The sequence below is a fragment of the Cryptomeria japonica genome, chromosome 1, assembly GCF_030272615.1.
Source record: "Cryptomeria japonica chromosome 1, Sugi_1.0, whole genome shotgun sequence".
Classification (NCBI taxonomy): domain Eukaryota; kingdom Viridiplantae; phylum Streptophyta; class Pinopsida; order Cupressales; family Cupressaceae; genus Cryptomeria; species Cryptomeria japonica.
The window spans coordinates 529,509,416-529,515,789 of record NC_081405.1 but is presented as its reverse complement, the minus strand read 5'-3'; positions in this window follow the sequence as shown (position 1 = coordinate 529,515,789).

The following is a 6,374-nucleotide window of genomic DNA, read 5'->3' as shown; positions in this document are numbered from 1 at the left end:
GGCTATAATCTTTGCATGAAAAAAAATAACCGGACAAAGAGTGCTTGTAACTTACAAATTTGTTTTGTTATGCATGTGGAGATCTTACTAGTTTAGTATCTCCATTTTTGCTTCTCGGAGGATTGTTCATGAACTGTCTGGTCTCTGCAGTTCTTCCATCTGATCCCTTCTTCTCCCACACATTATTTTTCTTGTGGGCGGTAGTATTTCTTTGTATTCTACTGGTTGTAGGCCTTCTATGATGTCTCCTTCTCAAGTTCTTACTTTTGGTGAAGCTGTCTTCTCCCATCTTTCCTTTTCCTTTTGGGCCAACATTGTTCCTCCTTGCAACACTAGTCTTCATTTTTAGCTTCATGTATTCACTGGTTGTAGTTAGATCAACCTTCTTCCTAGGAGTATTTCAGATAGTGAAGGTCTGTCCCTTGTTATCTCCATTAGAGGAGACAAACATAATGTCTTTGAGGGGGACATTCATGCTGGTGGAGAATTCACCAACATCACTTCTTAAACCTCTGGTATCCTTGGAATGTTTTTGCTTCTTCAACATTTTTTCCAAGGCGTCACTACTGCCATGAAACCAGATTCTTACCTTGAACTCATCTTGGCACTTCTCAAGGTCTCTTATGATCTCCATTTCTTCTCTTTGCTTTTGAAATTCTTTGTCCTTGGCCTCTAGCTCAGACTCTAGTTCTTTGCACCTGCATTCCTTGGTGTATTCTTGTCGAGTCTTCAACTCTAAGATACATTTCTCAGATTCTTCAAGGCATCTGATCAACCGATTTTGTTCCACAATCACAATTTTATTGAACAACTTGTATTCATTCTTCACTCTTCTAAGTTCTTTGAGTGTGTTGGTATAAATAATTATTCATCTTGGATATTATTATACCTTACTTAATTTTACTTAGGAAATGCATTTCATAGTATTTTGGGTATGAGACACTTGGGTGTTTGTGCCACATTGGGATAGTGTGTGTAGGAGAATTTCCACCTTTTATGGTGCTGATCTTATTTTATTGTTACATTCCACCTTCGGTGGGTGATTCACCTCATGTGGAATAATATTGTTTCTCCTACCTACCCACACCTATTTCCTACATACCCTTGTTTCTTGTGAGCCACATGTCATGTTTGTGTGCTCACATATCCATATAGCCTTGCCTATATAAGCAGGCTCATATTCATTGTATGTAACGATGTAATGATCCAGTTGATCAGTATTCTCTTGATAGAATACAATTTATTTCTATGATCTATTTTGTTCTCTCTTATTTGTGCTTTTCATTGCCTCTAGATCTTGGCAAAATATCACAAGGTATCAAAGCCATTAGAGTGTCACTGGTTTGCCAATTGAGAGAAATTTGATGCTATTTGGGGTTGTGTATTTTGGAGCTTTTTATTGCAGGTTATTATTGAAGTTTGATGGGTCAAATATGAGCTTACCATTGGATTGAGGAGGTCCAAGAAAGTCAGTTTTGCCTTTTGTTTCATCCAAATCGGACTTCGGAGGCCAAATCTAAAGGCATTTGATTTTTGAAGCTGAGATGGAAATTTTCCAGAAATTATAATTTTGCAGACAATTTTCAAATAGTCATATCTCACTCATCTGGACTCCTTTTTTCAAGCAATTGTTTTTGTTTTTGGATAGAATTTCGTGATTTGTACAGTGGTGCAGGAGTTATTATTTTTTGGAAATCATGAAATCCAAATTTTTACAACATTGGAGGCTTCATTTGGGCTTATATGGACTCCTTTTCAGGTGCCATTCTTTTTGAGAGTGCATAAATTTTTGTCTACTTTCATAATCTGTCATTTGTTTGCAGTGAGTTTGCGTAGAAATTTTACTTTTAGTATTTGGCCATTCTTGGCATATTTGGTACTTGTATTTCGCTTGAATCTTAGTTTAGATCACTAGCAGTATTTGTTGAAGTCTCTTATATCTCATTTTGAGAAGTTTTAAATTGAAATTAGAAGTCCACTTTGCCTTGTTTCACAAGTAGCCCATTGTATACACACTAAGTATAAAGTGCCATATTACCGTTTGGGGGGGGGGGGATTTCTTGATTGAGTATTTTGTGGGAGTGTCTTGTGTGATTGTGCCTCTCTCTATCTTTTGTTTTTTCATTTTGGTGCTATGGGTTCTCCTAAATTTCCACTTTTAACTCCTGATAATTTTGCATCATGGAAGATTAAGGCATGGAATAAACTAATGGAAAAAGGACTTATTCATTATGTAAATGAAACTATTACAACACCACCTGATACTAAGGCCGATCCTAATGCTCAAATTGAATGACTTGCTAAGAATGCTATGGAACTTGGAACTCTTCGAAAGTCTGTATCAGATGACCTCATTTTTCACATTGATAAGTGTACTACAATTAAAGAGGCTTGGGATATTTTTCAGAAATTGTATGGTCAAGTTGATGAGATTAAGGGCTACAAGCTTGATAGTGAACTCACTACTTTGGATCCCAAGGATTTTGATACAATCCAGGATTATGTTACAAAAGAAAATGAGCTAAGAGCAAAGCTAAAGGATTGTGGAATTGACAAAAAGGATTCTCAATTGGTTTACAACTTGTTGGACAAGCTTCCTTCAGAGTATGCAGCCTTTGTATCTAGCTTTCACACCCATAGGTTAGCTCAAGGTTCCTCATACACTTCAACCTCATTTTATTCATTCACGGAGATGTTGATACTTGAGCAATCTAAGTTGACCACGATGGGGATTCTCAAATCTTCAAAGTCAGAAGCTTTGGTGGCTAATAAAGGGAATCAAAGCAATCAAGGAAAATGCAAGAATCAAAAGAAACCTAAGTCAAAACCACAAAAAGATGGAGCACAATCTTCCTGTCCACAACAAGGTGATTCACCATTCTCACCTAAGAGGAAATCATATAAGGACAATATTTTTTGTGGATATTGCAAGAAGTCAGGACATAATGAACATCATTGTTATAAGAAGGATATTGATGAGTTGAAGAATCTTCTTGAGAAGAACAAAATCAACCTACCTTCCAGAACATCTACATCGACTTCTTCTAAGGATAAAAGAAAGGATCACTCTTTTGGGATAGATAAAGGAAAGGGACAAGCTCTTTGTGCTACTACAAGTCATGATTCAGGGAGATGGCTTCTAGATTCAGAGGCTTCTCATCATATGGCATCTTTGTGGTCTATGTTTTCTACACTTGAGCCTTACCACATGCCGTATATTTCAATGGGCAATCATACATACATGGATGTGATTGGGAAAGGATCTATTTCCATTGGGGATAACTCCTTCAATGATGTGTTGTGTGTACCCCACTTGACAAACAATCTTCTTTCCATCTATCAAATCACACATGGGGCAACTAGGAAAACTTTGGAGTTCAAACTTGATTCAGTTATCATTAGAGACTTGGAGAGTGGAGACATCATTGTGACTGGGGTGGTTGATCATGCATCTCAGTTGTACTCTTTTTCACATTTTTGTCTTATTGATGAGGTTGATTCTTCCTATGTTGATGATTCAGATTTTGAGGAGAACTTTGGGCACTTGAACTTGGGGATTCTCACATGTGACCCCATTTTTGAGCCTTGCATTTCATCTCCTTCTCTTGATATCACACCACCTATTGCACCTGATGATGTAGCTAGTGCGACAGTTTTGCCCTTCCAGCTTCAATTGATTGGGATGCCTACTTGACAGACATTGTAGGTTTGTTTGTGGAGTCCTACATTGCAGATTTGGGAGACATCATTGATGACATTCATATTCTCTTTGATGAAGGCGATCCTTCTTCGATTGTTGCGAAGGATCACTTTAACCCTCTTGTGCATTCTCTACATGATCAATCTTTAGAGGTTGACATGATTGTGGATACTTTTGTCCAGCAGTTGGAGGAGGTCTCTTTATTTTTTTGAGGAGACATGTGAGTCTTTGGATATTGTTCTACATTCATCTCCACTAGATCTTGGAGTGCCTTTTTCAGCAGTGTAGCGCAGTTTACCACCTTTGGAGGGGGTAACTTTTAGCATCGACATGGGGACACTTGAGCAGTTTTCAGAGATTCTTTTCATCATGAGTATTTTTCCTACATCTTCCTTTCATGATTGGGGAGACTTTATGGATTCACGTTTGGTTTTTTTTCTTCCTAAGGGGAGGAATGTGGTTCAACATTCATGGAGCAGTTACTTCATTCTTCATCGAGCTTCTATCATTGGTGCAAATTCCGCATTGAGGGGGGGGGGGTGTTCCTAGTCTCTCTTCTTCTTCTTCTCTCATATTGGGGGGACTTTTTCCTCACATGGGGTTTTTTCCTTCACATACTACTATGAGAGTTCTTTGTATATGGTTTTTATCTCTCTTTTGGGGGAGGGTTTTTTCCCATTGGGTTTTTCTCTCTTTCCTTGCTTTGTGAGAGATTTCATTGCATTAGTTTGCATGAATTTGCATTTGTACATGGGTACCTAACATAGCCTTGTAGCCAGGACCCATCTTGCATTGCTTAGTTGCATTGTAGAGTTAAGTGCATTCCCCTAAGTTGCACTTAAGGGGGGGTGTTGGTGTAAATAATTATTCATCTAGGATATTATTACACCTTACTTAAGTTTACTTAGGAAATGAATTTCATAGTATTTTGGGTATGAGACACTTGAGTGTTTGTACCACATTAGGATAGTGTGTGTAGAAGAATTTCCACCTTTTGTGGACTTATCTTGTTGTTACATTCCACATTCAGTGGGTGATCCACCTCATGTGGAATATTATATTGTTTCTCCTACCTACCCACACCTATTTCCTACCTACCCTTGTTTCTTATTGAGCCACATGTCATGTTTGTGTGCTCACATATCCATATAGCCTTGCCTATATAAGCGGGCTCATATTCATTGTATGTAACGATTAAATGATCTAGTTGATCAATATTTTCTTGATAGAATACAATTTATTTCTATCATCTATTTTGTTCTCTCTTATTTGTGCTTTTCATTGCCTCTAGATCTTGGCAAAATCTTATTTGTTCTCTCTTATTTGTATATGGTTTTTATCTCTCTTTTGGGGGAGGGTTTTTTCCCATTGGGTTTTTCTCTCTTTCCTTGCTTTTTGAGAGATTTCATTGCATTAGTTTGCATGAATTTGCATTTGTACATGGGTACCTAACATAGCCTTGTAGCCGGGACCCATCTTGCATTGCTTAGTTGCATTGTAGAGTTAAGTGCATTCCCCTAAGTTGCACTTAAGGGGGGGTGTTGGTGTAAATAATTATTCATCTTGGATATTATTACACCTTACTTAAGTTTACTTAGGAAATGCATTTCATAGTATTTTGGGTATGAGACACTTGAGTGTTTGTACCACATTAGGATAGTGTGTGTAGGAGAATTTCCACCTTTTGTGGACTTATCTCGTTGTTACATTCCCCATTCAGTGGGTGATCCACCTCATGTGGAATATTATATTGTTTCTCCTACCTACCCACACCTATTTCCTACCTACCCTTGTTTATTATTGAGTCACATGTCATGTTTGTGTGCTCACATATCCATATAGCCTTGCCTATATAAGCGGGCTCATATTCATTGTATGTAATGATTAAATGATCTAGTTGATCAGTATTTTCTTGATAGAATACAATTTATTTCTATCATCTATTTTGTTCTCTCTTATTTGTTCTTTCCATTGCCTCTAGATCTTGGCAAAATCTCATAGAGTGCACTTACAAGTTCTCCTTCAAGATCAATTTCTTCTTCATCTTCTTCTTCATATTCACCATTGCTACCAAACACATCTTTCCGTTAGGAATGATCTACATGATCACTCTTAGATGTGTTTCTCTCATCTTCTATCTCTTGAGCCATGAAGAGGTGGGTTTCCTCTTCATCATTTCTATTGTTGTTGACAAATCTGCCTTCATCATCTGCACATGTGCTTTCTCTATTGTTCTTCTTGCTCTCACAAGCCAGTTCTGCAGTGGTAGGATAATTTCCATAGAGCTTCGTCAATCTGTCCCGTAAACTCTTTGCTGATATGCATCTGTCCACTTGTGAGGAGACATCACTGGGTAGCTCACTGAGTATAGCCTTCATTGCTACATCATTACACCGATATCTTCTTTCTGCTTCTAAATTGGTGGGAGGACTGACTTGACTAGGGATGCCATTTACTACTGACATACACACATCATACCTTAAGGAGGACATGTAGACTTCCATCCTACAACTCCATATAGAATAGTTTGAACCATCAAACACCAAAGTAGGGATCGACACTAAAAAAATCATTGTGTTCTAATACCAGAATCTATCCAAGCTAGAGAAAGCTTATCTAACTGGGAACCTAGGCTCTGATACCAATTGTTGAACACAAGATGCCACTGAGAGGG